Source organism: Anopheles arabiensis, chromosome 3 (genome assembly GCF_016920715.1).
Source record: "Anopheles arabiensis isolate DONGOLA chromosome 3, AaraD3, whole genome shotgun sequence".
NCBI lineage: Eukaryota > Metazoa > Arthropoda > Insecta > Diptera > Culicidae > Anopheles > Anopheles arabiensis.
In genome coordinates this window covers 53,600,946-53,620,510 of record NC_053518.1, presented here as the reverse complement: position 1 = coordinate 53,620,510, position 19,565 = coordinate 53,600,946, and the positions used below count along the sequence as shown (strand labels likewise).

Here is a 19,565-nt window from a genome sequence, read left to right as displayed (position 1 = left end):
TGCTTTCATTTACGTTCATGATATAGAACCCATTTCCTAGCTTAAAACTCATTTGATTATTTTTCAAAGTTACAATAGCTTGATGGAATATGCGGCGTGCATTTTGTTGCTGCTGATGATGATGCTACGCTGTTTTTATACCGTTGCTTGGTGTTTAATCGATGTTTGATACATACTCGATGTTTGATGTGAATTTCCACGATGCTCGATGTCTTTTCGGGGTTGTCCGTTCATTCTTGCTAGTCAATCTGTTCGTCTTCCACGTAGGGAACGGTTGTTCCATTCAATCACGCTGGCCACGACTTGTTTCGTAATGCACTTTATTGTTCCATATCACTTGCTTCAAGAATCGTATAGATTGCTGTACTGTACCATGCTGTACTTGGGTTATTGTTAAAGTTAGCTTTTTTTTCGTTTCCCATTTCAAAGTTAGTCTTCTTGGTAAACCGATCGCATAAACGTTAATACGTTTTTACACATTTAGGTAGGTTTTCACAACACTGTGTACGGGTAATGTTTGTTAATCAATTAAACATTCTTTTTTGCACTTACACTACACTAAATGTTATTAATTTTCATTCTACACTGAACTTGCTTGTTCTTTCATCGTTATTGATTTTTTACAAAGGGGTTACTAGAGCCAGCTGCATTGATGAATGTTCCGTAAAAACTGCACATTTGACACTTTTTTCACTCTCCGTCGAATGCCGGTTATGGTCACAATACTATTGGTAGGTCACACAACACTTACGCTTTACGTTACCGTTGTACGTATCACATTTTACTTTAAAATAATTTGCTTATTCTTCTGCATATCGATTGCAGATTAAAGTCACGGCCGCCATGTAATGTGATGATCGTACAACTGTACCTCGAGTACTGTCGCGGTAGTTCAGTTTTTACTGACATGAGTCGAGGTGGAATACACCTTTGTTCGAGTGGACTTTTCGACACTTGATCGTCCAGGCGATCATAGAAACCTTTAGGAGGTTTCCCTTACTGGAAACGTTGGAGTTTAGAGAACTTGCCTTGGGTAGGAGGACATAACTAAACTCTTTAAATGAGAAGTCGATAGATATTGGATGGGCATAGTCCTATCCTGACAGTCCGAACGAATCTGACCTGTCATGATCGGAGTTGGTTTTATTTATACTCAAATGAAGTTAAGGGTTTCGTACATTTTGTTCCGGGTTGTATGTTGGGAAGTTATTATTTTAACTAAACTAGATACGTTTATCTTTTGTTGACAAGAACGATGGTTCTTTTCATTAAGTTCCTGTTTTAATGGGTTTAATGCATATTGTAATGTGATCGAACGTACGCGGGGCCGTCGTGCACCGTTTTTGCGGGGAGTCAGTCTTTACTGACATGAGCTGAGGTGGAACGAACTATTCGAAGCGGACTGATTTGATCGTCCAGGCGATCATGGAAACCCGGAAGGAGTTTCCCTTACTGGAAATGTTGGAGTTTAGAAGCCTTACCTTGGGTAGGGGGACATAACTAAACTCTTGAAATAAGTTGGTACACGAAGTTTTTAGGGAGCGTAACGTCCTATCTTGGCAGTCCGAACGAATCTGACTTGCCACGGTCGGAATTGGTTTTATTTATACTCAATAAGTTTCGTACATTTGGTTTTGGAATGTGTTTTTGTCCTAATTAAAGGTTATTGATATGAGGTGCAATTTATACATTATATTGGAGTGAGGTGTCTGTCAATTTGTGCTTATGCTGCGCTTTTAGTGTTTTTACAAAGGTTCTGGAAAGTTTCAACTGTTCTAGCCAAATAACGAGTGCGTTCGTCGATCATTGCCTACACTGCGCTTTTAGCAATAAGTTGCTATGCGTTCTCTGTTTGTCCACTTTGCTGCAGTAATGCTTGAATTGCTTATGTTGCGCGTTTCGGTTGTTTTCGATAAATGTCTCAATGGTTTTTTCTATGGATGGTATGGTCTAGGTATGTTGCTATGGTGTGGATTGATTTGCTGATGTAATATAATGAATGTGTTGCAATAGTGTGATTTGGCTTTCCGATGTGTGTTACAATGTGTCTATAGCTGATAGTGTGTATTATAATAAGTTCTGTATAGCAGATATGCTACACCTCCTCCCTTTAGGAGAATAACGTAAATAATAAAATGATACTACCTGACTGATAATAACGATAACTGTTCCTGCTTTGGGTTACATACTGTTCCTACTTATGTTGTGCGTTTCAGTTGTTTTTATAAGTGTGTTCATAGTTAATATGAATGGACGGCCTAAACATTTCCGGGTGTGTTGTAGTGATGTGCTGTATGGAGCGCACCCACGACTCCATTCCGACTCCGACTATTGTTAGTTCGATTCCGACTCCGGCAAAATGGAACCACTAGATCCACCCGGAGTCGGAGTCGTTCGGTGTCGCCCGGAGTCTAACGGAGTCTTCCGGAATCGTCCGGAGTCGTTCGGAGTCGTTCGGAGTCGTCCGCAGTCACCGGAGTCGGAGTCGTCCGGAGTTGTCTGGAGTCGAACGACTCCGAACGACTCCGACGACTCCGAACGATTCCGAACGACTCCGGACGATCCTGACTCCGGGCGACTCCGGACGACTCCGAACGACTCCGACGATTCCGAACGACACCGAACGACTCCGGATGACTCTGACTCCGGGCGACTCCAGACGACTCCGGATGACTCCGGACGACTCCGGACGACTCCGAACGACTCCGAGCATTTCCGGACGACTCCGGATGACTCCGGGCCTTTTCGGACGATTCCGAATGACTCCGGGCCTTTTCGGACGATTCCGAACGACTCCGGATATTGCAGCGCGGACCTACTTTCCGGAGTCGATTCCGAATTTATCGGAATCAGATCGGAGTGGACTCCGGATTTTTACCAACTTTACCCATCACTAGTGTGTTGTTACAATGTGTCTATAGCTGATAGTGTGTATTATATTAAGTTGTGTATAGCAGATATGCTACACTGCTATGCGTAATCAAAAAGTCATTAAAATCCAAGCCCACTAGTGATACAGGAAGGTCTTGTGCCAAAGAAGAAGTAAAATGATTACAATCTGTTCCCGAGTTACACTGTTCTTGACATACTCGGATCCGGAAGGAGGTAGGAGGTTTTCAAAATTTGACAGTTAATCCAATCAATTAGATTTGCTTCAAGAATTGTCATATAGAAAATAAATTGCTTTACTATCAATTGTTTTAACCACTCAAACGCCAGTTGATTAATAATTTTCTACTTGAATCGTAATGGTTAATTAAATAAGAGTACTACAGTTAATAAAAAATACCTATTTCTCATAAGTATTTCAGCTGACAAACTTGATACTCGACTTACGCGGATATTCGAGGTCTACGCGGATGCCTCGGTAACGCATGAAAAAACCTAATGGTTCATGAAAGAACCTAATGATAATGGTTTTAGTTCCATACACATAAAGAGTCTTAAGTGTCCGGAATCGACTAATACTTTATTTGTTTTATAACATGTAGGTAAAGGTACGTAAAGACGAACACTGTAGGGAAAATGTTAAAATTTAGGAATAAATAAATACAACGACCATGAAAATGTGCATACATTAGCTTACACTCATATTTCATCAGAAAATGTATTGAATCTTTAAAGTTTATATCGCCTTTTGTGTTTTTTCAAAAATTAAAAACTTTTTCGTGCAGTTTTCAAATGATTGTGCAAGACGGAACCTGATATAGGAATGATGGACACCATGAGGGGTAAAATTTACACATATAGAAAACGTTGGAAATTGAAGAGGTATTATAAACCTTTTGTTGAGACACAGACACGGAAGCCCTGTCATTTGTCGTGTTTAACGAGACACGAAGATCTTTTCGTTAAGTTTTGAGCTTTCGGCTGGGGCGATTAGTTTATAAGTATAAGTTTAGTTCTTGAAATAAATCCTCTTCTAATTTTGCAACTGAACAAGCCACAACCACCGGTAAATATCGAACGCTAGAAAAATTACACCGAAACACGAAAGAAAAGATTATCCAAAATCGTAAGATCAAACACCTATTTTTAATTATACCATTGCTTCCCACGTCGTATTACGTACGTAAACCAACTCTAGGCCAATTGCAACGATGGTCCATTCAGATGTGAACTTAGGAATTGTAAGCGCCACTTTTAACACCATTGCAGCATTGGCGTATTAAACGCTAAGCAAATTAAGCGGCCGCGTGGGGCCCCGTGGTCTCGAGGGGCCCCAAAAATAGGAACCCTCCCGCTGGTTGCAAGTAAAATTGCTACTCAATCCTTCTCTGGTTGAGAACATTTCCCTGCTAGACTTATCAACCAAGCCTACATTTGTGTGACTGCTTAGGGCCTCCACTCGTTTTAATCTGTCACTGCCTTCTAGAATGCAGAATATAAGGCATTTTTAAAATATTGGGCACTAACAGCTGACGCTGCTGTTCCAGGTTGTAAAACTTCCATTAGGGTTTTTTTTCGCGGCAAGTCTGCGACCATAGCATTTTTGAGCGACTTGTTAATAGGCGAAGCCATATTTTCCATTGTAATCCCATAGAATCGCTCATTTATTCCTGAAGGATTTCATATCAGTACTTCTTATTTTTGTTGATTAAAGTTGTCCAAATCGTAGCAAGATATTGGGTTACGAGAAGTGCCTCACCAGCGTCGAACGAGTAATAGCATAACGCATGACAGCTATTGTGACCGGTGTTTCGTTTTTCGCTTATTTCAATACTTTCTATAATCCTTCCTTTCCTATTGCTGGATGTTACTTCCTATTTGCTGGATGTTTATATTTTCAGAATACCCTACGGGGTGGTCCCTTGGTACAGCTGTCAACTTGAACGACTCAATAACAAGCCCGTCATGGGTTCAAGCCTGTAATGGAACATACCTCCATAGCAAGAACTGACGATCCGGCTACGTGGTAATGAATAAAATCCCGAAAACCTGTATAGGCCGATTTTGCCAAATAGAAGATGAACGCTTATTAAATGTGTTTGATGAAATATATTCATCACCAATTGATATAAGAAGTAAAATAATTCAACAAATTAGGAGTCCATCTTTCCCTACGACAGAGTGTCCATTTTTGCCGCTTTGGTGTCAGGATGTTTAAACCGCAAGAAAACATTTTTTTGCTTTCATTCTCGTTCTTTCGCCAGTTGTTTGGCTTAATAATCACAACAACTCATTCATATAATAAAACTTCCAAAAATATAAACAATGTAAGCTACAGAGCTTAAGATCCGTAGTAGTCAAATTAGTTAGAGGGTGCGCACGATTGAAATTTTGTTTTGTTCGTGAATTTAATCAAATGTTGCATATATTTTGCCAAAAATGTGTTGTTTTACTTTCACTTTGAATTCTGCGTTCTTGAATTATTCAAAAATTATCTTTTTCGTGATTTCATGGGAAGTGTCCATCTTACCCGCAGTGTCCGTCTTTACATACCTTCTCCTAAATGTATCAATACTTAAAGAGAGTGAATATCAAACATTTCCTTCCAAAATAAAATAACATAGCAGTGGTACACGTACATTGTATCTCAACTTTTTTTACATACCTGTCAAATTCACGATTTGTTGATTGTCCCAAAACAAGTGCTGGTTTGTCAAACCAAACTACATAATCAAGGTATGTAATAAATCACCGCATCGTTCATGTTTTGTTAGAGCATGCTATTACACAATATAATTGATTGTTAGTTGATTAACGCGATACTAGGTTAACTTCGAGACATAATTATGGTTGTGTAGCCCTATCTCTTTAAATAACTAACCACTAGCAATGTAAACCACAAATATTCTCGATTAAGTTTGTGATATTGATATGCACACTGCAACAGTGCTAAAGTTGGAAAATAATTATTAAAATTTGATCCTTTTGGCCATATTAAACTATTGCTTTTATGAATTTTAATACACTTTATCGAACGTTTGATTGATTCGATGAGGCAGTTTTCGCCAGGTAAACTAGTATCTTAGATTTTTTAACATTCAATCTGTATGTAAGGCTGGCCAAACGAAACCAAAAATGATTCAATGTATCTTATGTATACATTTATAATTTAATTTACACATACACGTTGCCCTTGCATTTTTCGACTAAATTGCATTTAATGTCCAGTTACACATTGAATATATCACATTTGTACGTTTTACACCAGAAAAAGGAAGAAAATAACTTGAAAACATCAAAACAAGTAATGTGTCGAATATGCACTCGGTTATTTGTAACATGAAATGAGTTATTGCTTATAAATGTATTACTCTGGAGTAAGCAACACTGTTGTCACTAATAAAATGTATTTCTAGTGCACCAAATTCACTGTATTTGTTCGGTATCGTTTGGTTTTCTCCTATCCTGGCTCTAGTGAAAAACTAAAATCTTCTGAACCTTTGACTACGTCTGTGTTGGGAGTTTCATTATTGTACGAGTGAGCAACAAAATCGATAAGAGAGCAAAATAACATAGAAAAGAGAGTATGATGCATTCTGAGAGAACGCAGCGAGTGAAATTACTGTGGAAAGCAAATTAGATGTCAACTCAAACCGGCAACAATACGTTATTACAGGGGTTTAGACGATATTGTTGACATGTTCAGCGAGTTGTAGTTTGGATCAGGCATATAATTGACTTTTTCAGCGAAATATAGTATTGTTCGGAAGTTAGCGTTGACATGTTGAACTATACTGTAAGCTGCCATTTGTCTACGCCCTGTGCCGCAGCGTTTAATTGTACAACCTTACTTGTCCTGAAAGTATCAAAATATCATTCTCCAAGCATGCCATTACACAATATAATTGATTGTTATTTTTTTTAACGCGATTTACCAAATTTACTGGGAGACATAATTATGGTTTTGTAGCCCTATCTCTATAAATAACTAACCACTAGCAATGTAAACCACAAACATTCTCGAGAAAGTGACGTTCAAATTTAGATATAAACACATGCTATGAGACCACCTAGTCTACATACACATTTATTCTAGATTCCACCACCTGATCTTTTAAATGCACCTTGGAATAAATAAAAACACCACCTTGTTTTGCCATTTTTGCGAGCAGGTGGTCGAATCTAATTCTAGCTTTGAGGCTAGAATGTGTGTGGTTTTGTATGGAGTGTTGACATGATTTTAGCCTCCAACTGTCTAACTCCATATAAAAAAGCTGACTAGAATCGTGAAGTTCATGTTTCATGTTCATGTCAAACTCATGTTTCATATTACAGACGTTTTGATTCAAATCCCGAACATCCTCAAATTTTAATTAATTATCTTAAAATCCACACACACTCGACTCGAGACGTCGACGCGTATCTTGGGATATTTGACATAAAATCGTTGGCTTTAAAAACATTTTTTTTTATGGCTAGAGAAAAAAAATCCAAAAGAACATACGGCAATTTAGATCCCTTGATAGGTAATTATTTAAATTTACTTGCAAAACATGCTTAAGCTGTTGGGGGATGTTGAGCCGGTTCGCTGACTAGCGTTTTGAATCGAGATTCAGCAGATTTATCTCCTAAAATTTTCGCTTTGAGTTGTGGCGTCATTGTCTGCCTCTGCAAAACCAGTGGACACGATTTCTGTTTCCTGACATGTTTGTTACAGGGGCCAAGTCGTTTTCGAATTGAAACATTTTTTTCACCACGTTCAAAATGTTATTCTACATAAACTGGTATTTCATTTCTGTCATAATTTCTTCAGCATGATTTGCTATTCTTCATCTGTCAACGGGTGATGCGATCCGACTACAAACCCTGGTGAAACGATGCCAGCAGCCCGTTGATGTATTTAAAATCATACTGAAGAAATTAAAAATTATAATGATGGAAATGAAATACCAGATCGATATGGAATAACATCTTGCACGCGGTGAATAACAATGTATACATTCGAGAGTGACTTGGAAAACCCTGTAATGTTTCCAAGGTACTTTTTCACTGTTTGACAGGTTGCATCGATCCATCGGCCAAGTAAACGAAGCGATGTAGCCAAATGTTGCTAGGTACATGCTGATTTGGTCTTCAGTTTCCTTTGGAGCTTCTTGTCGCTAATGGTCGTCGGCCATTCGGATCCGGACTTTCTTTCAATGCTCTGATTGTATGGCTGTATTTTAATTTTCATACACAAATTTAAATCAATACAATTACAGTGTGTGTTTCATGCCAATTAGCTCACGTCCGACAGCTGTTGTAGTTCATACGAGAGAGCACCAAACTCTCTCTTCCCTGCTCTCAAATTACTATCTTCGCCGCCCGAGCGACACTCACCACTTCGTCCCCAGGGGCTGGCAAGCTAACTTGTTCGTCCATAAAATACTGCACAATGGTTTATACGAGCGGTAGGGGAAAGCGGGGCAAAATGGACATGTGGGGCAAAACGGGTACCCTATATTTAAGCATTATTGGACTACAAAGATACTTTCCAATGCTCAAAATATATTCATTGGAGTGTTCTATGAACACCATGTAAGTTTCATAACCCTTACATAACAAATAACCAAGAAAAACTCAAAGTAAAGTTTAGTAGCATATTGAAGTAATTTTTGCCACTTCGAAAATAAGCTTAAAGCAGTGTCACAGGGATACGTTAAAATGTTACATGATATATTTTTAAAGATATGATATTTCTATACAATTTGTCTGAAGAAATCAAGGTGATTGAATGCGTATTTTTACTAATACAACAAAAAATACAAAATAATGCTTCACGTGGGGAAAAATGGGCAGCCACGCTTGGGGCAAAATGGGCAGATGCTTTTGACATACTGCCTTTGGTGAGGCTATGGTGTTTTATTTTTCACCTCAATAATGATAACAGTCACAGCTTCAAAAGATTCGATTTTTTAGATTTAAACGTATGAATAAAAACTGTTTTAACATTTAACATATTTTTGGAAGAATTTTAAGGGCTTTCCTGACCAGCAAAACAAAAGATAAAACGAAAATACATTTCACGAAACGTGCGCAAAAGCATAGACCATTACCTGGGCGCAGTTGTTGTGGCCCATATTGTCCCAGTGTTTTAACGTTTCACAGTTTGTCCGGTCCGCGGACCAAATGCGCCCCGACGCGGCATGAAATTCGGCCCACGAAAAGATTTGCTTCATATTGAAATTCCTATCGTCGTTTACAAATTCGTATACTTGTAGGTGTATGGTAAGTATACCAATTATGGCTATATTATGTGATCAAGATACCAACTTTACTCCTGTAAAAATAATTATCGGGTAAAATTTATTTGGTAATATGTTGAACCATGTGCAGAACACGAGCGTATTTTTTATTTTGACCCAGTGTTTATCGAAATTATAGAAAATCTCGATTAAAAAAAGCATTTTAAGCAACCAATCATGGCTATAATGTTCCTAGCAATTCGCCATAGCTGTACCAATTTAGGTTGTCAGCCAAAACTAGTGAATATTTACAACAAAAGTTAATTTGTGGCATTTTTTAAACTCAAATCCAGTAATAATAAGTTCAATGTAAGAAAAAAAGTAAATGAACACCATGAAATAAGTAAAATTAACAGTTTCAAAACTCCGTTTTGTATCACTAGTTGTATTAATATCCACGTTGAGCGCACAATTGATGAGGCTAATCATCCTAAAATATAAGGCTCTTCTTCTACTGATAACACCGTGTCAGGACACACTTCCTATCTCCTGACAATCCTTCATATTCCTTCACTTGGAAGCTATACCGAAGCCAACTACCGTTTCAGTACGAGACACAGAGGAGCGTAAATCAGGATGGTCTGTTTGAATTGGTTTAAATGAAGAATCGTAGACATTTCCTAACTATCTTGAAGATACTTCTGGCCACTTAATCCCTAATTATTGTTCAGAGAAGAACGAAAGCACACTAGGCGATAGGACGACACGAGCGGCGTTCAGTTGACACTATTTTCGTGTCAATAAGTATCATCAAAACAGTGTTATTTTGATGACACTTATTCGATATTATATTCGATATTATTATATTATGTTAGGGCAGGTTGGAATAGCGCTTCACTTGGTGCTTATATCGTCGACTCTTCCATTCCATTCCACCACCACATTACCGTCATGCAGTGATCGTTGCATATTATTCAATCTCGACACCCTCGAATCTAGACGAACTAAAGCATGTGTGTCATTTATCAGCAATTTGTTACGAGGGAATGTAGATGCTCCAGACTTGCTTTCTCAACTTAGTTGGTATGTTCCTTCGAGGTATTTAAGAAATCGAACTGCTCTTGCAATACCTTTCCGCAATATAGCGTTTGGCATAAACGACCCGTGGCTAATTTGTTTGCGTCAATTCAATGAACATTACCGCGATTTTAATTTCTAATTTTATGTTCTGGCTCTTCGTTATTCTTTCTAATTATGTCTCTTTTATTCTTAATTTCTTTTTTGTTTTAAATATTTTCTTCTTATCCGCTGCTTATTTTCCTTTCACTATGGATTTCATTCTGTTACATCCTTTTCTATTTCCCCTTAGTTTAGTTAAGTTACAATTAGTTTAGTACCAATAGGGCCAACTAGGTTTTAAGCAATTATATGTTCAACCCCAGAGGCAGATATTGAAATTAATAAATGAAATGAAATGAAATGAAATGAAATGAAATGAAATGAAATGAAATGATATTCGGGGCGAGTATGGGCTTCGAACGACGAAATCCGTTCGCCGCGGTTGTCAGAAGGCGCTCACTTGGCGCTCAGTTTTAACACGTTGTCTGCCACCATACATGCCCACTGAACTGCCCCGTCAGGCCACGGAATCACTCTTTGAAACGATTGCATTTGCTTTTGCATTTTTTCTCCTTTAAATCAAGTTCACCAATTGTTGTCTCAGTCGCTCCACAATGTTGTTTGTTGGGCTAATTCCATGGAATTTCATTCTTAGAACCCCCTCCCCTCCCTTCCCTTCTCTTTCTTTACCTCTCGCAAAAGTCGGTGACATTCCGACTCCAACTACTGCTTGCAAGGGAATCGGATGTATCAGATTCTGACAAAATCACTTCTATGAATTCCTATTTTTTACCTATAATCAATTGTTCAACTGTGTGCTTCCCTACGAGGTGATGATTTTTTTCGCTGGGTTGAACACCTGCTGTTTTGATCACTTTAGTTGCACTTCGGATTTTTAAGCGCAAGGTTCACTGATCACCCCAAGAAATGTTTGAAGCAAACATGCCAAAGTTAATCGAAGCACAGAATAGCGATGAGGAAGACATCAGAATACCAAAAAAGAATACTAGAAACAGAATAGTATCCTCTGATTCTGAGTCTAATAATTACGACGGTAGTGATTGTGATTGTGACGAATCTTCACTTCCAGATGTTTTTAGAGAATTGGAGTTAGAAGAAAAAAGAAATCACGAGGGCTTACCGCAACAAAAAAGCACAATCCAATCAACTGCATGGAGTGAATTTACCAGTCGACAAAAATCATTTGCTTTTGTGGAAGAAAATCAGTTAAGTTTGCCGCCTTTGGATATGATACCTTATAACGTGTTTCAATTATTCGTCGACCAGGAAATCATTGAAATGATTGTAACCCAAACAAACAAATATGCTTTACAAAAGTTGGATAATGCTACATTCTCCCAAGGAGCACGAATGAGCAAATGGAAACCAACTAATTCGGCAGAAATGAAAAAAATTCCTTGGATTATTGCTATGGATGGTATTAGTAAAAGTAAACCCAGTGGCAAATTATTGGTCCAAAAATACATTATACAATTTTAAGCTTCCATCTACCGTTATGTCCCGGAACAGGTTCGAGATATTACTCAGTAATCTCCATTTCACCGATAACACGTCCATATCCCCTAAAGATCGGCAAGGAAAAATAATAAATTTGATGGATAAACTACAAGAAAAGTATCAGAAAGTGTACACATCAGGAGAAAACATCGTTATTGACGAAACATTGATTCCATGGCGTGGCAGACTCATCTTAAGACAATACATTCCAAGTAAAGCGAATAAATACGGAATTAAAATGTTTAAGTTATGTTCAAGCGAAGGATTCACATGGGCTTCTAAAATTTACTCTGGAAAGTCTTTGGAGGGTATCAGAGAAACTGGATTGGCTCATAATGTTTGTATAAAACTTGCTGAAAAACTTTTCGAAAAAGGACGAACATTATTTATTATCAGGCAGCTTTACTCACTTTCTTTAAATTTGAATTTAAGTTATTTCAAATGTAGGAGGGACGACAGGATTGGATTGACTTTATAAAAATGTATAAAAATACTGATTGATTTTATTTTAACGAGTTATAAACGTTATTTACATGGTAATTTATGTTTAATATTATTATGTTTAATATTTATGTATATATATTTATGTTTAATATAATATTTATGTTTAATATATATATATATATATATATATATATATATATATATATATATATTTATATATAAACATAATAATATTAAACATAAATCACCATGTAAATAACGTTTATAACTCGTTAAAATAAATCAATCAATACATTATAAAGCCAATCTTGTTCAAATTTATTTAAAGTAAATTAAGTTTTTCTTCTCATTTTTATAACATAACAAACATTTAATTCCCGCATGACAATTTTCTCGATGAAGTTGATTTTATCCATCAAATTTATTATTTTTGCCGATCTATGGACCCAACTAACATACCAATACCACTGGGTTCTGACTACCATCCATCAATAATCCAGCGACTGCCGAATTAGGGTTTCCATTGCTCATTCGTGCTCCCGAGAATGTAGCATTATCCAACTTTTGTAAAGCATATTTGTTTGTTTGCATCATTTCAATTTCTGGTCGAATCGTTATGCCAAAAACGATTTTCTTCCAATTTCATGTCTTCTCGTCAGAAAGACTGTTTCTAGTATTCTTTTATTCTGTCTTTCATCGCTACTCTGTGCTTCGATTAACTTTGGCATGTTTGCTTCAAACATTTCTTGGGGTGATCAGTGAACCTTGCGCTTAAAAAGTGCAACTAAAGTGATCAAAACAGCAGGTGTTCAGCATAGAACAATTGATTATAGGTAAAAATAGGAATTCATAGAAGTGTTTTGTCAGAATCCGATTCCGCAATAGTTGAAGTCGGAATGTAAGAATGAAATTCCATGGAATTAGCCCAACAAACAACATTGTGGAGCGACTGAGACAACAATTGGTGAACTTGATTTAAAGGAGAAAAATGCAAAAGCAAATGCAATCGTTTCAAAGAGTGATTCCGTGACGCAGTTCAGTGGGCATGTATGGTGGCAGACAACGTGTTAAAACTGAGCGCCAAGTGAGCGCCTTCTGACAACCGCGGCGAACGGATTTCGTCGTTCGAAGCCCATACTCGCCCCGAATATCATTTCATTTCATTTCATTTCATTTCATTTCATTTCATTTCATTTATTAATTTCAATATCTGCCTCTGGGGTTGAACATATAATTGCTTAAAACCTAGTTGGCCCTATTGGTACTAAACTAATTGTAACTTAACTAAACTAAGGGGAAATAGAAAAGGATGTAACAGAATGAAATCCATAGTGAAAGGAAAATAAGCAGCGGATAAGAAGAAAATATTTAAAACAAAAAGAAATTAAGAATAAAAGAGACATAATTAGAAAGAATAACGAAGAGCCAGAACATAAAATTAGAAATTAAAATCGCGGTAATGTTCATTGAATTGACGCAAACAAATTAGCCACGGGTCGTTTATGCCAAACGCTATATTGCGGAAAGGTATTGCAAGAGCAGTTCGATTTCTTAAATACCTCGAAGGAACATTCTGCATCCCCCTCGTAACAAATTGCTGATAAATGACACACATGCTTTAGTTCGTCTAGATTCGAGGGTGTCGAGATTGAATAATATGCAACGATCACTGCATGACGGTAATGTGGTGGTGGAATGGAAGAGTCGACGATATAAGCACAGTGTATCGAATATAATATCGAATAAGTGTCATCAAAATAACACTGTTTTGATGATGTCAACTGAACGCCGCTCGTGTCGTCCTATCGCCTAGTGTGTTTTCGTTCTTCTCTGAACAAGTTAGGAAATGTCTACGATTCTTCATTTAAACCAATTCAAACAGACCATCCTGATTTACGTCTTCGGTATAGCTTCCAAGTGAAGGAATATGAAGGATTGTCAGGAGATAGGAAGTGTGTCCTGACACGGTGTTATCAGTAGAAGAAGAGCCTTATATTTTAGGATGATTAGCCTCATCAATTGTGCGCTCAACGTGGATATTAATACAAAACGGAGTTTTGAAACTGTTAATTTTACTTATTTCATGGTGTTTACATTGAACTTATTATTACTGGATTTGAGTTTAAAAAATGCCACAAATTAACTTTTGTTGTAAATATTCACTAGTTTTGGCTGACAACCTAAATTGGTACAGCTATGGCGAATTGCTAGGAACATTATAGCCATGATTGGTTGCTTAAAATGCTTTTTTAATCGAGATTTTCTATAATTTCGATAAACAAAAATACGCTCGTGTTCTGTGTGTGTATATATATATAAATAAATATAAATATATATATATATATATAGATATATATATATATATATATATATATATATATATATATATATATATATATATATATATATATATATATATATATATATCTATATATATATTTATATAACTTTCTCATTTTAGATATTTTTATGTATATTTATATTCCGATATATTTTATGTTTTTTATATAAATTTTCAAAACTGATGAAAACTTTTTTTATTGGAAATAGATCACGAAACATTTTCAAAATGTTACATACCTCTAAGTTCAATTCACTTCAATCATTTAAAGCAAAATTTTAAGCAAAACAAAACATTGAAAACAACATTCGTTCCAAATCCGCAGCGCAAGACCTCGCGGATTTCACCCCATACAAACGGGAACGTTCGACCCCGGCAGATAGAACTCATTCTTTCGCGCGCTTCTTACGGTCTCTCAATGGTACGTTATTTTAAAACTGAGCGCCAATTGAGCGCCTTCTGACAACCGCGGAGAACGGATCTCGTCGTTCGAAGCCTACCCGTCCGGCAAAATGAGTGTATTTTTTGAGTGATTTGAGTGACGCTTTCGAAATACACCACGCAAACAATGAGACCCCAAATTTTGAGTGATTCAGGCCGAGGGGTATGAGGAAGCTTGAGGAAGCAAGGAGAAACGCGCTGCAATGAGAGTTCGCATTCTGTTTTACACGCGCGCTTCACTAACACCAATACAAATACCGTGCTTTGACGAGCCGTCTGTGAATGTGTGTGTCTTCTTTCAGCGAGCTCATCTTGGAGCTGCTCGTCACATCGTGTTGTCTCGCTTACACTACAGCATCGAACCATCGCTCCGTATGTCCCCCCTCCTACGCGTACAAAACCACCAGTACAGCGCGACGCTTTTCGGGAGATGGTTGTGCGTGTTTTGTTCTAAGTCCCGCGCGCAGTGTTTGTGCGTTGGTGCGCATTTCGTCTAAGTCTCGTGCGCCGGTGTGTTTTGGTGAAGTGTGAAGTAAAAAAAACAGTGTACACAGACGCACATGCAGTGCGTGGATTGACAGGTAAGGATCCATTTATTCACAGATATGTGTTTGCTGGATGGAGGTCGTACTTAGCAGGACGACGACATGATGTGTGTTTTTGTTAGGTTCTAAATGTGTGACGAAAGTTTACATTTAGTTTCAATAAAGTGTTTAATGTAACCAAAAATGACCGTGTTTGTGTTTGCTTTTAGAATAAGTGCGCATTAGCGATCGTGTCTATTCATGAAAGAAAACGAGAAATGAAAGAAACAACTATCTTTACATGTGTTCGTAGCATGACTCGAAAGAACACAAACACATTGAGAACTGCAGAGCGCACCGTGCGTTACGGGTGGGGTGGGGGAGGGCTCGCGTGAGTGTGTAACTCATTGGTCGAAGGGACACTGTCGGGGCGAGTACCGGCTTCGAACGACGAAATCCGTTCGACGCTCATGAGAGAATGAGAATCATGAGATACAACTGTCAAGCATTTAAAGACGTTTATATCTACGATTCAAGGATGGTCATGTTTTGAATTTTGATTTTTTGCCGTTGGTATTGGATTTCATTCGTTACATCATTATTGGATGATTTGTTATCAATTAGAAGGCAGCTTGACACACTTTCTTGAAATTTGAATTTAACTTATTTCAAATTTAGAAGGGAGGACAGGATTGGATTTACTTTTCAAAAATGTGTAAAAATACTGATTGATTTTATTTTAAAGAGTTATAAACGTTATTTATATGGTGAAAATGTTTTGCGATATTTTTCTATAAATTTTTCAGACATTTCAAATGAAAAACATAAAATTTGACCTTTACACGAATATATACATATATATATATATATATATATGTATATATATATATATATATATATATATATATATATATATATATATATATAGATATATATATATATATAAAATATATATATATATATATATATATATATATATATATATATATATATATATATATATATATATATATACATATATATATATATATATATATATATATATATATATATATATATATATATATATATATATATATATATGTATATAAATATATTATATATATATATATATATATATATATATATATATATATATATATATATATACATATAAATATAATATATAAATATATGTATATAAATATGTATACATATATACATATATATATATATATATATATATATATATATATATATATATTGTATATTATTATTATATTATATTGTATGTATATTATATTATACATATATAATATATTTATATAACTTTTTATTATAGATATTGGTATGTTTATATATATTTCGATATATTTTATGTCTTTAATATAAAATTTCAAAACTAATGAAAACTTTTTTATTTGGAATAGATAACAAAACATTTTCAAAATGTTACATATCTCTAAGTTCAGTTCACTTCAATCATTTTAAGCAAAATTTAAAGCAAAACGTTACATTGAAAACAACATTCGTTCCAAATCCGCAGCGCAAAACCTCGCGGATTTCTCCCCATACAAACGGGAACGTTCGACCCCGGCAGGTAGAACTCATTCTTTCGCGCGCTTCTTACGGTCTCTCAATGGTACGTTATTTTAAAATTGAGCGCCAAGTGAGCGCCTTCTGACAGCCGCGGCGAACGGATCTCGTCGTTCGAGGCCCATAGTCGCCCCGTGTATTTCGACAGCGTCACTCAAATCACTCAAAAAATACACTCATTTTGCCGGACGGGCAGTGTCCCTTCGACCAATGAGTTACACACTCACGCGAGCCCTCCCCCACCCCACCCGTAACGCACGGTACGCTCTGCAGTTCTCAATGTGTTTGTGTTCTTTCGAGTCATGCTACGAACACATGTAAAGATAGTTGTTTCTTTCGTTTCTCGTTTTCTTTCATGAATAGACACGATCGCAAAAGCGCACTTATTCTAAAATCAAACACAAACACGCTCATTTTTGGTTACATTAAACACTTTATTGAAACATAAAGTACACTTTCACAACACATTCAGAATCTATCATACACACGAATGGCGTCATACTGCAAAGTACCGGGTCGAGCCAGGCTGCGGGAAACTTGTCGACAATCTGTGTTGCCTCTGTTCAGCAAATTCTTACCTGTCGATCCACGCACTGCATGTGCGTCTGTGCACATTGTTTGTTCACTTCACACTTCACCAAAACACACCAGCGCACGAGACTTTGAACGAAATGTGCATCAACGCACAAACACTGCGCGCGGGACTTAGAACAAAACGCGCACAACCATCTCCGGCAAAGCGTCGCGCTGTACTGGTGGTTTTGCACGCGTAGGAGGGGGGACATACGGAGCGATGGTTCGATGCTGTAGTGTAAGCGAGACAACACGATGTGACGAGCAGCTCCAAGTTGGTGAGCTCGCTGAAAGAAGACACACACATTCACAGACGGCTCGTCAAAGCACGGTATTTGTATTGGTGTTAGTGAAGCGCGCGTGTAAAACAGAATGCGAACTCTCATCGTAGCGCGTTTATCCTTGCTTCCTCAAGCTTCCTCATACCCCTCGGCCTGAATCACTCAATATTTAGGGTCTCATTGTTTGCGTGGTAGTGACGACCCGGTTACTTGTATGGGTATGTGCCATGGTCAATTTCATCGAGCTTGCACAAGGCTTACTAAGCCAGCGGCTAAGATGATTAATGACATAGTGAACGTGAAGTATTGGTGCGATAATTGCTTGGAACAAGAAGGCTCAGGTGCATCAAAATCCGGCGAAATGCTAGAAATCAAAGCGATTTTAGAAAATATTAAATTGTCAATTATTGCTATCGAGGAGAAAATTAAAAAGAGTGTGTGTGAAGTTGTCAGCATTGGTATTACCAATATGCAGAAAATTTCGATTGATGCTATTGAAACGAAATTGGCCAGTAGTGTTAGTGATGCGGTTAACACCGGCATCTCTAGCATTGAGAAAAAATTAAATGCAAAAGTTGCAATATGCCACAAAAAAACTTGGTAGAAAAATCTGATGCAACTTCCCTTATTTTGCAGGATACTGAACACACTGATTCAATAGGTACAACAGAATGGACAACTCTAACTCGTAAAAGAAAAAGGACAAATAGTGGAAGGATGGAAACTCCTAGAAATACCAAACTTCCCAATGTCTCAAAAATAGGTAACCAAGTAAAAAACAATACTGGGACTTTAATAATTATACCAAAGATAGATCAAGCTTGTGACAAAACTAGAAGCGACATGAGAGCGAATTTGGATCCAAGAATACATAAAATAACAAATTTCCGTAATGGTAAGCCTGGTCAAATTATTGTTGAATGGGCTTCACAAGAAGGGATTGACCATATAAGAAAGGAAATACAGACATCTTTGGGTGAACAGTATCTAACTTCCTTGCCAACTAGGTAGTTCCGTATTATCGGTTTGTCGGAAAATTACAAAGAAGACGAAATGGTAGATCTCATCAACACGCAAAATAATGGCTTTTCAGCAGCGTACATCAAAGTTTTGGGAAAATTTGAAAAAGCTGACTATAAATACAAAAAGTATAATGTCATAATTGAGGTGGATCACGACACAGCAATTTACTTAGACAGAGAAAAAAGATTAATATTGGATTTGATAGAGTCTACGTACACGAATCTTTTCATATCATGAGATGTTTTAAGTGCGGACAATTTGGTCATAAAAGCACAACATGTGATAATGAAGAAACTTGTTCCAAATGTAGTGGTAAACATAAAACATCAGATTGTAAGTCGTCATCTGAAAGCTGCATTAACTGTTCCACCCAAAATATGCAAAGAGGATTAAAACTGAACACTGCTCATTCAGCCTTCAGTAAAGAATGTCCCACGTTTAAATGGTTGAAATCAAGAAAACAGCAATTGAGTAAGTAGCAATTGCAGAATAAACAAAGTAAGAACATACAGATATTATACATGAATGTGGTTGGATTGTCGTCTAGTCACATAATGTTGAATCATATTGTACAAACAATTCAACCTTGGTTAGTGTTTATAACCGAAACACA

The 19,565-nt window shown here is 36.9% G+C and overlaps 1 protein-coding gene across 6 annotated transcripts in view; it reads right to left on the bottom strand.

Moving 5' to 3' along the window:
* LOC120902189 (transmembrane protein 164) overlaps positions 1 to 6,404 on the bottom strand; it is a 57,523-nt gene extending 51,119 nt beyond the window's left edge. The window contains exons 1-3 of one of the 6 annotated variants that reach the window (XM_040310736.1): positions 6,261 to 6,381; positions 6,074 to 6,174; positions 5,555 to 5,838 (exon numbers count right to left, since the gene is read on the bottom strand). The gene's annotated coding sequence lies outside the window, so the exon portion shown is untranslated. The other 5 variants (XM_040310741.1, XM_040310738.1, XM_040310735.1 and 2 more) reach the window with 5 other exon arrangements.
* Positions 6,405 to 19,565: the final 13,161 nt, after the last annotated feature.